This window comes from Camellia sinensis, chromosome 2 (genome assembly GCF_055761805.1).
Source record: "Camellia sinensis isolate YWXY chromosome 2, ASM5576180v1, whole genome shotgun sequence".
Lineage (NCBI taxonomy): Eukaryota > Viridiplantae > Streptophyta > Magnoliopsida > Ericales > Theaceae > Camellia > Camellia sinensis.
This window is the reverse complement of record NC_138962.1, coordinates 79,230,985-79,245,759: the sequence shown is the minus strand read 5'-3', so window position 1 is coordinate 79,245,759 and position 14,775 is coordinate 79,230,985.

Sequence of the window (14,775 nt, the reverse complement as noted above, 5' to 3'; positions counted from 1 at the left end):
GGGGGAAGGTCATGAAATGAGCACCCCCGCCCGGCCGATCAAAGATCGGCCTCTACTAAGCATGATATATTATTTTTTAAAACACATGTGTTCTTATTCCGGTTTATTAATCTAGCTTACTATGTGATGCGTACAGCATACAAGTATAGACTCAATCACGCAGATTGGAACAAAACAACACATGTTTGTTTTTGAAAGTGCTACTCGCAAGTAGGCTAAAGCGCGGATTAGCTACCCTCAAGTGGGCTTAGAAAAACATGATTTTTCCACTTCAAGTGGGCTTAAAACTCACAATCATCGAGTTATTCCAATTCAGGCAATCAAGCCTTCACCCACAGGCATTCATGCAGTTAAACACTTAAGCAATTAGCCTCATGGCAAGCATGCTATCATGGCAACACTTACACACATGCAAGATGCTTAAGCATAAACACTTACAGTGTACTCCGAGCCAAAACAGAAGCTAGTGAGTAATCATGCATGATCCTAGTTATGTTAAGATGCCTAATGCAACACATGCGAAGATGCAACTAAAATAGACTCGGCTATCTAAGATAGCATATGAATGCAGCACTTGATAACATGCTGTTAAACACGTATTCAAGTAGGTGTACTGAAAAACAATGCAGTTTGAATGATGCGCCGAGCCCGTTGCATGCAATACGAATGAATGATGCACGCATGCAAAACATAAGTATGCTAATTGAAATATGCCCTAAACTAACCACCGAAAGCGGGTAAGTAAAAAAGAGAAAGACGTGGTGTTAGAAGACATTCACGCACACACGCACAATTATTACAACATTGTGCCCTCTCGACGAAGGGTCCGAATAAATCAACTAACTAGCTACGCTAAGCTAATTAATTACAAACCAAAACTAATTAATCAAATTAATTAAGTTACAAAACCAACTAAGTATGAAAAGCATCTAAGTTAGGCTGCCACAACTTTGCTTCAGAATAATGAATGATGCATGCATGGTCGGCTTCGCGTGGAAATCCATTACCACGCCCCCCAATTGCAAATTCTACCAGACTCTAGTTTTGCTGCAACAGAGAACAATAAGGGACATAGCAGTGTGTTTGCAAGATAAGTGTGCACAACCACCCTCCATATCATTTCTCAAGCTCAAGGGAGTGCGGTACTCGACTTTCGGGCCACCAACCGAGCATCGTGATGCACGATGGCTGAGAAGCCAAGTTTGCACAATTCAATGTTAATGAATGCACAAATAACACATAAGAGCCTCCTCATCTATCATGCATGATCAAGAGGGTCGGTAACTGAGAAATGAGGCGCGTTTCATCACTTCAAGTATGAAACGCCCCTTGTTTCTCGTGTTTGGATTAACATCCAATCCAAACACAATATAACACAAAAACATTCCAAACACAATGTAATTCAACAACATGCAAACACCATGCAATGCAACAACATGCAAACAACATGAGCATGGAAAATTAGAGTCCTTAAGCATTGAAGGGCACAACACAAGGGCTATGTAATGCAATACCCAATGGACCAAACCAGCCCCAAACGGACCTCATGCATGCCTAAAATAGTGGCCAAAATGCTCTGAAATGATGGCATGGAAGGCGAGATAATGATGCTCATGTAATCGCTCATCAACTAGGCATAAGGGTCAACTCTCAAACACAATTAAGAAGTGACAAATGTGAGAGTGTAGCTACACTATATGCACTGAAATCATGTGTGAAATGATGCCAAATCATCCAAATAACACAAGCATAACATCCTAAGGACCTTAAATCATTAGGCTAGTCAAAGCCATTGCACTACAACCATGCATAACCAATCCCATATGACCCAAACTACTCAAAACAGAGTTGAGGCATGCTAAATCAAGGCCAAAAGCATGCTAAAACATAGGCTCAAAAGGGAAGGAAAGCATGTTCATTTATTGGCTCGCAAACGAGGCATAATGCATAACCCTCAAGAGCAATGGAAAAGTGATAAACATGGGAGTATAGTAAAGACATAAGCTCTAAAATTACCTTCCAAATGATACCAAATCATGCACATGTCACAAATGAGGCATGCTAGGAGGCTCAAAGCTTAAGGCTATCAAAGGTACTTGCACCATAGCCATATCAAGCAAACCCCAAAGGGCCAAGGTGACTCAAAACAGTCCCAAAGTAGGTCGAAACAATGCCAAAACATGCATGGAATAGAGCTAACACATGCTAGAATGGGAGGTATAAAACATGACGCATGTAAGGCCAATGAGCATGATTACACTACACCTACCAAAACCAAGCATGAGGTGACTTTACCAACAAAAATTAGAGTTGTAACATGGTAAAATAACACCAAAAACACACTGAGATGGTAGCCCAAAGGCTTAGGCAAGCATGCACGCCAATTGGCTCATGATTGAGGCATAAAGCACAAGCCTCCAAAACATTGAAAGAACGATACATGGGAAAGTATAACCACACTTCATTCATTGAAATCATGTGAGAAATAAAGCCAAAGCATGCAAACAACGCAAGTAAGCCATGCTAGAGACTATGAAACTCAAAGCTAGTGAGCAAGATTGCACTATGGCTATACAAAGCAAGGCATGCATGACCAAAACCACTTAAAACAGAGCTTAAGCATGGCAAAACATGAGTAAAAGCTTGCTGGAGTGGAGCCAAAAACATGCTAAAATGGTGGTCCAAAGCAAGATGCATGTTAAGGCAATAGGGAGGATTGCACTACAAGGTTATGAAGCATGCAAGAGTCAATCAAACTGACCCAAAACAGAGCTATATCACGCTAAAATAACACCAAAAAAATGCTGAGATGGAGCCTCAAGGACGCTAGCATGATGGATCAAAGCATTGAGCACACAAGGCTAAATGGCAAGATTACACTACAAGTATAAAAAGCATGCATGAGGTAACCAAACCAACCTCAAACAAAGCTATATCATCGCAAAACAAGGCCTAAGACATGCTGAAATGGTGCCTCAATGAGGTAGAAAAACATGCTAACTTGGTGAGCCATCAACACAAGCACATAAGAGAAGAGGAGGGGGGACAACCCCCACCCATTTGGGGCGTCAAAACACACTTTCTACCACTAAAATTCCTCTAGAATTTAGTGGTGAAGAGGCCAAACAAAGGTGATCTCGAAGGCCTAAAAGGGTAGCTCAAAACATGGTAAAATAAGGCACAAAAGGGGATAGACCACCCCCAACACCAAAGATGCCTCAAACAAACACTTTAAGCATTTGAAAATGAAGCTTTTTATAGCTGAAATCTAAGCCAAAAGAAGCATGCAAAGATGGCTAAATAAGCAACTACAACAAAGCTTTACAGAGGATAAAGACTCACTCTTGAAGAACAACTTCAAAATAGCAACTTTAGAGGCAAAAACCAAGCTAAAACCACTCAAATGCAACCTCCAAGAATCTCAGCTCAAGAGTAAAGGTGTTGCACTAGGTGTTTGTGTGCGAAAGTGTGAAAAAAACCACTTTAAGGCACAAACAACGCAAATATAGAGAGAGAGAGGGAGAAATAGAGAGAGAGAGAGAGAGAGAGGGATATGTATATCTCCATGCAAATTTTCTGAACCTCAAGCAAGAGGGATGAGGCTCCCTTATATAGAATTTCATGTCTCAAGCTTGCTGAGCAAGCTAGAGACTTGAAGCAATCCCTCCATACACGTGTATGAAGGATGCCTTCTATACCCAACAGCTGGCAAGGAAAATATCTATAGAAAATGCAGAATGGCAGCCGACTAGTTAAAGTGGTTGGCCGACCACCTTCCCTAGTCGACCGACCAGAAAAAGTTGTCTACAGGGATGAAAAGTGGTCGGCAAGGGAGGAAGAGGGTCTGCAGGGAGAGGAGAAGGTGGTGGCAGGCTGCCAACCACCTTAGGTGGTCCACAGACCACCAACCCTAGCTGGCCGACCACAAAAAGTGGCTGGCATGGAAGAAAAGTGGTCTACAAGGGGAGAAACTGGTCTACACCCCTATTCCACCCTCCAGGCAAAGGATAACAAGGTTTGGTTCAAAAACAAACCCAAAAGGAAGCAAGACGAGTTCGCAAGGTGAGGCACTCAGCCGGAAGCCCCGAAAACTAGTCTACGGGTACAAAAGATGGCCTAGGAGAGGGAAAGGTAGTCCACGGCCACAAAAAGTGGCCTCCGGGCCTCTGTTTCCCTCTTGACAAGGGCAGCAAGGCATGGTCCAAAAACCAGGCCAAGAGGAGAAAGTAAGAGGTCCCGAGACAAGGCGCTCAGCCGAAGGCTCCGAAAACTAAAAACGAGCACAAACATGCACAATCACCAAGCACTCAATCGATGACGTCCAAGTCTTTAGAACGGTGAAAAATGGGGTGTCTACAACTGCACCGACTATATACTGTGAAACTGCTAAGTACAAAAAAAGCTCTTCTCCTGGTACCGGGGTTACTAGCAACGGAGGAGAGGTCATGTAGTCTTTTAAGTTCTCTACAGCGCGGTCACATTCTTCATCTCACTCAAATTTGGCCTTCAATGCTTGGAAGAATGGTCGACATCTGTCTGACGACCGACTTATGAACCGATTAAGCGCGACTGCTAGACCAGTGAGATGTTGTACCTCATATTTTGTTTGTATTGTTTGTGGTTTGCTGTTCGTCTGTGCCATACGTTATACAGTATCCGTTTTTAACAAATATTAACTGTTTATGTTGACCCATATCACGGTCAACACATTACGTCTATAAAATAACATCGACGTGAAGTTTTATTAGTCAGTTTCCTGAACGTCGATTATGGCGACTACTTTCCGATTTTCACAACGGCGTCCATATACTGCGCGAACTAAATTAAATTTTAGTCGCCGTTGGACAACATCCAGCAGATCTGGTGTTTCCGGATGAAGTTATTTTAAAGTTCGGAAACATGGTTTGTACAAAAAAAAACGATTCACGTCTAAATCGTTGTGTGATTCCATCTGGAGGATTGACGATTTTCTCCCGTATGATGAGCCTCATTTTTTCCATTTTGATTTGCCGGAAGTGGGTACTGAAAGGGATGAACGACAATCCCGAAAATTAAAGTTGTTAGGACTCTATATCCAGGGTGTAGTTTTACGTCAGACTGGTGGTCTGTCCGAACTTGCTGCTGATACGCCTGGACTGGAAAGTGACATGCGTGATGCCCCTACTCAGGCTGTGGAACAAACGGCGGACATTGATCCATCTGGTATGCTTGACAATGGCCAATGTGAATTTGTCGTTGTGTTAGACCGGTTTCCAAATCCTGCGTATACGCCCAAGTTTGAAGATGTTTTCCTGTGGTCCAGTGGTGACCCACGAACTGGCTGTATGGTTAGGGGCACTGAAATTGATCGTTTTGTTGTATTGCGGCGTGTTCCCGTTGTAATGCCGCCGCAATCAAATGAATATCCAATTGTTAGCCGTCAAGGCGTTAAAACATATATCAAGCTCGGAAATAATGTTGTATCCGAATTCCGAGATAGTTTAGGTCAATTTAGCGGCGCGTACAATAATATTGTAAAAAACGCAATTATTTGTTATTTTGTGTGGGAATGTCGCACAAAATCGATTGTGAGAGCGCATTTGAATTGTCGATTGAAATATTGTTATTAATAAAATAATTTATTACAAATATTTTATAATTGTCTCCGTTGTACATTTGTTTTCTGGGATGATGTGGATCCTTCCACAGCGGCTTTTACAGCTTCTGCTATTAAATTGGACACCTCGTCTGTAGTGAGTCTTGATGATTCTGAGTTATTGGATCCGGCCTCGCTTACTGATGGGCCTATGTCAGCTGGGCCGCTAGGCTGATTATTTGGGCCAGTGTTGATTAATGATGGGCCGTGGGTCGGCAAAATTATGTCGCGCCGACTGAATGATTCAGGCCCATCCCGCATTTAATTTAGTTCGCGCAGTATATGGACGCCGTTGTGAAAATCGGAAAGTAGTCGCCATAATCGACGTTCAGGAAACTGACTAATAAAACTTCACGTCGATGTTATTTTATAGACGTAATGTGTTGACCGTGATATGGGTCAACATAAACAGTTAATATTTGTTAAAAACGGATACTGTATAACGTATGGCACAGACGAACAGCAAACCACAAACGATACAAACAAAATAATTCGTGGGCAAGTTAGAATTTCATGTCTCAAGCTTGCTGAGCAAGCTAGAGACTTGAAGCAATCCCTCCATACACGTGTATGAAGGATGCCTTCTATACCCAACAGCTGGCACAACTGGCAAGGAAAATATCTATAGAAAATGCAGGATGGCAGCCGACTAGTTAAAGTGGTTGGCCGACCACCTTCCCTAGTCGACCGACCAGAAAAAGTTGTCTACAGGGATGAAAAGTGGTCGGCAAGGGAGGAAGAGGGTCTGCAGGGAGAGGAGAAGGTGGTGGCAGGCTGCCAACCACCTTAGGTGGTCCATAGACCACCAACCCTAGCTGGCCGACCACAAAAAGTGGCTGGCATGGAAGAAAAGTGGTCTACAAGGGGAGAAACTGGTCTACACCCCTATTCCACCCTCCAGGCAAAGGATAACAAGGTTTGGTTAAAAAACAAACCCAAAAGGAAGCAAGACGAGTTCGCAAGGTGAGGCACTCAGCCGGAAGCCCCGAAAACTAATCTACGGGTACAAAAGATGGCCTAGGAGAGGGAAAGGTAGTCCACGGCCACAAAAAGTGGCCTCCGTGCCTCTGTTTCCCTCTTGACAAGGGTAGCAAGGCATGGTCCAAAAACCAGGCCAAGAGGAGAAAGTAAGAGGTCCCGAGACAAGGCGCTCAGCCGAAGGCTCCAAAAACTAAAAACGAGCACAAACATGCACAATCACCAAGCACTCAATCGATGACGTCCAAGTCTTTAGAACGGTCAAAAATGGGGTGTCTACAACTGCACCGACTATATACTGTGAAACTGCTAAGTACAAAAAAAGCTCTTCTCCTGGTACCGAGGTTACTAGCAACGGAGGAGAGGTCATGTAGTCCTTTAAGTTCTCTACAGCGCGGTCACATTCTTCATCTCACTCAAATTTGGCCTTCAATGCTTGGAAGAATGGTCGACATCTGTCTGACGACCGACTTATGAACCGATTAAGCGCGACTGCTAGACCAGTGAGATGTTGTACCTCTTTGACTGTGTTGGGCCTCTCCAAATCTTGGATTGCTTTGATCTGAGGGGGATCATCTTCTATACCCCGATTGGTCACCAAAAAACCTAGGAATTTTCCTGATCTTATGCCGAATGGACACTTGGATGCATTTAGAAGCAACTTGTTCTTCTTCAGTATTTGGAACATTTCATCTAGGTCCTTGAGATGGTCCTTTTCATCCTTGCTTTTGACTACCATATCATCTATGTAAGCTTTCATTGTTCTGCCTAACAATGATTCAAACATTTTGGTGACCATCTGTTGGAATGTAGCCCCTGCATTCTTTAGGCCAAAGGGCATGACCTTGTAACAATATAATCCTGTAGGCGTTGTAAATGATGTGACCTCCTGGTCTGGTTCATGCATAGCCATCTGATGGTAGCCTCTGTACGCATCAAGGAAGCTAAGTCGATTGTGTCATGCCGTCAGGTCTACCAGTTGGTTTATCCGTGGTAAAGGAAAACTTTCTTTTGGGCATGCCTTGTTGACTGTTTTGTAATCCACGCAGACTCACCATTTTTCGTTCTTCTTTGGCACTACTACAATATTGGAGATCCACTTGGGATAGTGCACTTCTCTGATGGCTCCTGCCTCCAACAAGTTTTTCACTTCTTTCCCCACTATCTCCGCGTGGTGGAGTGCCGATCTGCGAGTTCGCTGTATAATTGGTCTGGCAGTTGGGTGGACATTAAGTTGGTGACAGATGAAGTTTGGGTCAATGCCAGGCATGTCGTATGGTGTCCAGGAAAACACTTCGATGTTAGAGGTTAAGAATTCCATGACCTCTATTCTCTTAGTGCTGGACAAAGACGAGCCAAGCAAAAAGAACTTTTCTGGGTTCTTCTCATCTATCCTTACCTCTACCAAGTCTTCCACTGCCTTCTATTCAGCAGCCTTGCCAACATCCGCAAGCAGTTCATTACTCTCTGGCTCTTCCACCATCTGTACATACCCTTTTACAGCGCGGCTGCCATTTACTGTGAGGAAGAACTGTTTTGACATAATTTGGTCTCCTAAGACCTCTTCAATTACTCCGGCTTCGTTGAGGAACCGCAATGCTTAATGGTAGGTCGACGTTACCGATCGCATGGCGTGCAACCATGTTCTCCCTAGGATTATGTTGTAAGTGGAAGGGACCTTCAATACCCAGAATTCCACCTATTTTGTCATGGTTCCTGCCATGACTGGGAGCATTATCTTGCCCACTGGCCAGTCTGGCATCGAGTTGAAACCGACGAGTGGAGACGTCGCAGGTGCCAAGTCTTTATCCTCAAATTTCAGCTGTTTGAAGGTCTCGTAGTACATTATCTCACATGAGCTTCCTTGGTCAATCAGAATCTGCTTGATGTCAAAATTTTTGACGCACAAAGTCACCACAAGTGCGTCATTGTGAGGGCAATGTAGCCTTGCTAGATTCTTGTCTGAGAAGGATATGATGTTCGTAGCCTCTATTCTGCCCTTTTTGATTAGAGGCTGTGCACTTAATACCTCTCTCAAGTGTTCAGCCTTTTTGATCATCCCCCTAAGTTCACATACCCGCTTAGGTTCGATGATCCCATGTATGACGTTGATTACGCCTTGGAGTGGACCGTCGACTGGCATCCCGTTCGGTTTGTTGAGGTCCTGGGGGGCTGGCTGTGTCCCTCCTTCTATGTACTAGTCCAGGTGCCCAGTTGCCACTAACTCCTCCAGATGTTGCCTCAATGGCATGAATTTTTTAGTGCGGTGCCCCTTTTCATCATGGAAAGTGCATCGGACCTCTTATCATAGCCTTTTTGTGCTTCTCCCAACATGGCTGGCCGCCAAACGAAAGGTTCATTACGTGTCTCACTGAGAATCCGGTAGATAGGCTTATTGAATACTGTAGTAATGGTAGTGCGGACTCTGAGGTTCCTTTTTTCTGGGTCCTCTCTGTTGGCTAGCCTGCCGCGTCCATTCCTGCTTGGTTGTTCCACCGTGTTGACTTTCGCTATAGTCTTTTTATCTGGCATCATTGTTGCGCTAGTTTTTGCTGTAGCACAGGCGCTATCCTCCTCTACTCGAATATGTTGATGTACTCTCTCCATTAGGGCCTCCATCATGAGGGGTGGTATCATAGTAATTGAGTCCCTCAATTTGTTTTCGACTGGTAGACCCCTTTTGTATTGTGCGATGGCGAGATTTGTAGGGCAATCCTTAATTTGGTTGAAGGTCTCCCAATATCGACTGTTGCAAGACCTCAATGTCTTCTTTTTGCCCATGTCAATAGAGAGTAGCTGGTCGATCTCTACTGGTGTCTTGGTATTCGTTCTGAACCTGGTCACGAATGCTTCTGCCAACTATGCCCATGACGCTATGCTACCTTCTGGCAGCCTTTCGAACCAGGTTAGACCTAGGTCGCCAAGGCTAGATGGAAACAGAATACACATTAGGGCCTCGTTTCGCCGGTATAGTGCCATAACCTAGCGAAAGTGGCTTAAGTGTATGTAGGGGTCTGTCTTCCCTTCATAAGTGGTGAATTTGCGCTGGTGGAAGCCTGAAGGTAGTGGTGTGTTCTCAATTGCCGGAACAAACGGCGAGCTCTATGACCTTGCTAATACTTTGTCTACTGGTTTGTAAGCAAGGCGCGACATTGGCATCCCTACCTCGACGGTTCCATGCGTCCTAGGGTCCAACCGCTGTAGGGTTAAAACTCTACATGGGTTGTGAGCCCTAGTGTCCTCCTTCTATTGGGCCATTTCCTCGAGCACTATTCGTAGGTCAGATGATCTAGGAAACTCTGTGTGCCTAGACGTCGTTTGGTGTGTGTGCGAAGGCAGATAGTTGCTTCCCTCCATATACGACCTTTTAATTCTCGTTCTCTCGGACTTGGAGTAATGAGTCCTAGAAGTCCTTGATTGAGTGTTGCTCGTTTGTAGACACCCCATTTTTGACCGACCTTGAGACTCAGACGTCACCAGTTGAGCGCTTGGTGATATTGCATAATGTGCTCGTTCAGAAGTTTTAGAGTCTTGGTCGTGAGCCCTGCCTCCGGACTTCCGAACCCTCTTTTGTGCTTTGCCTCGGTTTGCGAACCAGGCTCGGTTTTCTTTGTTTCTTTTCCTGAGGGGAGGGAGAGGTCCCGTAGACCATCTCTCAGTGGCCGTGGGCTACATTTTGTGGCCGCAGGCCATTTTGCTCATTTCGGAGTCCGGTTTCCGGTTTTTCGGGACCGTTGGCCGTGTGCCTCGGCTCGGGACCGCTTAACCATCTCCGTTTGCTCTGAATTTTGGCATACATCTTATTTGCTCCCTTTTGAGGAACACTGGGGTCTGAGAAACCCACTTCGAGGTCGAATACCATTTTCGGTGTTTAACGGGCAGTTTCCGGGGCCCCAAACTGCGTGTTTTGGCCCCCGAACGTTCGTTTTGCATCGGTTTTCGTTCGTTTTTGGCAGATGCCTCTGTTTAATCACTAGGGAGGTCACTGGAGGGTGGGAGGCCAGCAATTATCTTGGCAACCAGTTATGTTCCATTTTCGCCCTCCGATACCCGTTTTTCGCACTTCCGGGCCAATGTTGAACACCTTGGAGCCATTTTCTTCAAACCCAAACCACATATTTGTGATGTACACACATGGGAGGACCCTAAAAGTCCATGGCCGGCCACTAATGTTGCTTGACCCTTTTGAACCCCTCCTTCCGAGCCAATGTTGAACAACCTGGGCCCTTTTTCTTGAACTTTGAACCACATATTTGTGATGTACACACTTAGGAGGATCCTAAAAGTTTATGGCCGGCCACTAATTCCATTTGACCCTTTTGAACCCCTCCTAAAATTGGCTTGTTCTCTCTCCTGTTTTAGAATTTCCAAATTCGAACCACAGGGTTGTGAAGAGGAGACCTGGGAGGCCACCAATATGTGGTGGCCGGCCACTATTTCAAGTTGACCTTTTTGACCCCTAGCTGGCCGGCTAGGGGGGGTGGCCAGCCGGCCACCTGCAGCAAAAGTAAGGGGCCGGCCATGTTCCTCATGCTTGGTACTTTACAGCTGTGCAGCTGTTTCCCCCAGAAAATATCCCAATCCGGGGGATATTTTGTGGGGGAAAGCTTACCTCCTTTTTGCCCCACCTTTACACCCTTCTTTTGGTCCTTATAACCAGCTGCCATTGTTTATTTTGGGGGTTGGAAAATTTCATCTTCAAACTTGCATACAAAAATCCCTCTCCATCTCCCTCATTTCCTTGAAAACCTTCAAGCTCTACACCTCATTTTCTTCGTCACCACCAAGCTCTACCACCACCACTCCATTCCAGCATCAAGGAGAGGAATTCCAGCAGCTAAGAGGCAACAAATTTGGTCCAAGAAGCAACAAAAGTATTGATCTTCAAGGGTGAGTTGCATTTTTCCCTTTTTGGCCCATTTCTTGTATCTTTTGTAAGCCATCTATGATTTTTGCTTTGAGCTCCGGCCATAACTGAAAGTGGCCTTATTTTGAGCTCATTTTCTTGTTTCATTAAGGGCTCAACCCTGTTTGAGCCCTCCATATTGCACTTGCTTCAATATCCTCCTTAAATACCGTTTTCTTGCATGCTTTGACAGCCTATCATGATTCCATTTTTGGACGATTTACAGGCCTAGATATGGCCTTATTTTGACCTTCTCAACATGTTTCATTAAGGGTCTTTGGCTGTTTGGTGAATATTTTGCATACTTCATGTTATAGCCTCTTTTGAGCCTTATTTTGCATTGCATTTCTAGCATGTTTGTATACTGTTTTTGGGTTTTTATAGTTCTGTAAACATGCTTATTTTTGGTCCCTCTTCAATGTTGTAGAAGGGAATTTTTCAATTTGGGCTGTGTATATACCACTTGCCTCTTTGGCTACCTTTTGGTCCGTTTTCTTGCATAAAAGCTTAGCCTTATCTATGTTTGTTTTTGAGGTTTTTACAGTTCTGTGAAAGTGCTTATTTTGGGTCCCTCTTCAACATTGTTGAAGGACCCTAACCTGTTTGGGGCCAGCAGCTATGAGCTTCTTCTTAATCTCATGTTTAGGTCCATTTCTTGCATGCTATTTTTGCCCTATCTTGGTTTGCTGTTTGGCCATGATTTGTACTGGTAAAATGCTAATTTTGGGACTGCCTAGCTTCTGTATTTACACTTCATGTCCATATTGTGCATGCATTGCATAGCTATAGGCCATTTCGGATGCCAAAATTCATATTTCGGGACTATTCCATACATCGGGTGTGTTTTTCGCCTCATTTCGGGGCTGTTTTCCCCCACTTTTCAGTGATGAAATCCCATTAGCATGTTTGCATATCATTTCCCATGCCATAGTTCGCATTTTTGCCATTGCCTCGATTTGCGTGCCCGTATGCACGCATTTCGAGGCACTTCATTTTCATCCATCGGCCTCTTATGTGAGTGTGGCTGAGGCTCTCTCATGTTAGTATAAGTCCATGTTGCATTCTATATGCCATTTTTGCCATATTGCATTGCATATGCCATTGCCTCGGTTTGCGTGCCCGTGTGCACGCATTTCGAGGCACTTCATTTTCATCTACCGGCCTCTTATGTAAGTGTGGCTGAGGCTCTCTCATGTTAGTATAAGTCCATGTTGCATTCTATATGCCATTTTTGCCATATTGCATTGCATATGCCATTGCCTCGGTTTGCGTGCCCGTGTGCACGCATTTCGAGGCACTTCATTTTCATCCACCGGCCTCTTATGTGAGTGTGGCTGAGGCTCTCTCATGTTAGTGTAAGCCCATATCATATTTCTCTATCATTTGCATTGCGTATGTCACTTCTCGGTTTGCGTACCCGTGTGCACGTATCTCGAGGCATCTCATTTTCACAACATAGTGCATACTAGGTTGTATCTTAGATCGCATTCATGCATTTCCTCGGTTTGTGTGCCCGTGTGCATGCTAGGCTGTATCTTAGTTGCATTCATGCATGTCACGCATATCGCATTGTGTTCGGGATGGGAGTCAGCCCGGGCACGGGAAACGAGGCCCATTTCGTACTCCGAGTGACGGAATGTGTCTCAATTCCCCAGTCACCGACACTCCGGATTACCCATAATGGAGTTAGGTTTTTGTTGTGTTTTCATGTGCATTCATCCTATATTGAATTGTGCAATTCGACTCCTCGGCCATCATGCCTCGGTATGCGTGATTGGTGGCACGAGGATCGAGGCATGCATATATCTGTGAAAATACATTGCTATGCCCCTTTCCTGCTCTCTGTTGCAGCAAAATGAAGAATCAGCAACTTTTCGGAGCTTGGCACGCTTTCCAAGAATAACTGCTAAACAGAGGCTAATCGGGGCATCCCGGTGGATTTCCGCGCAAAGTAGCCTAACATACATCATCCATCAGAAGCAAGGTAGTCCCTGGCTTGCGTGCCAGTTTTATTTATTTTCTTAGTTAATTTGATTAAGTAGGAATTTGTACATTATTTGGACTGTAATATTTGGACTGTAATATTCTTTTATTCGGGACTGTATATTTATTCGGACCCTCTGCGCGAGGGCACAACTGTAATAAGTGTGTGTGTGTGTATGTCTTCCAACCCCACGTCTTTCTTCCCTTTTATTTATCCGCTTATGATGGTTAGATTAGGGCATATTTTAATTAGCATACAGTATGACAGCATGTTTGCATTCATTCATCTGTATTGCATGCACCGGGCTCGGCGCATCATACTAACTGCATTGTACTTTCAATTCCAAATTGAATACATGATAGTTGTAGCATTTCATATGCCATGTTTAGAATAGCCGAGCCTGCTATAGTTGCATTTTTGCATGTGTTGCATTAGGCATTTTTGTATACTTAGGATCATGCATGATTTCTAATGTAGTTTCTATTTTGGCTTGGAGTACTCGGTAAGTTCTATGCTTTAGCATCCTTGCATGCGTGTGAGTGAATGCCATGAATAGCATGCTTGCCATGAGGCTATATACTTATGTGATATAACTGCCTGAATGCCTGTGGGTGAATGGTGGGTTATTTGGATTGGAATAAATCAACTGTTTGTTTTAAGCCCACTAGATAGTGGCAAAACCATCTCTTCTAAGCCCACCTGCGGGTGGCAAAATATGCATTTTAAGCCTACTTGTGAGTAGCAAACCATCTTTCAAAAAAACGAACATGAAATGTTTTGTTCCAATTCAGGCGATCCAGTCTATACTTGTATGCTGTGCGCATCACATAGTAACCTAGGCTAATAACCGGAATAAGGACATACAAAGTTTTCAAAAATAGATATCATGGTTAGTAGAGGCCGATCTTTGATCGGGCGAGCGGGGGTGCTCACGAAGTGACCTTCCCCAATCGTACCCAAGTTCCCGAGCCGAGGCAACTTTGGTGATGACGGACACGTGGCCTTTGGCACCGAGTCAGGGTTTCCTAAATTTCCCATTAAAAAACATTTAGGTGGCGACTCTGTATCTGGCAAAGCAGTCCATGTTTGGCACTTCTTTCAAAAAATCTGTTTTTCTCAAAACGATTTGCCGGATTTGGACTCTTTGGTTCAGACTTAGAACCGTGACTACAAAGTGGAGTCCGAGCTGTAGCGAGGTCCCCCGCGGGCTTGTTACACCGTTCCAAGACTCCTACTTTCTGCTTGCGATGGTGTGGTATGTCTGTCACAATC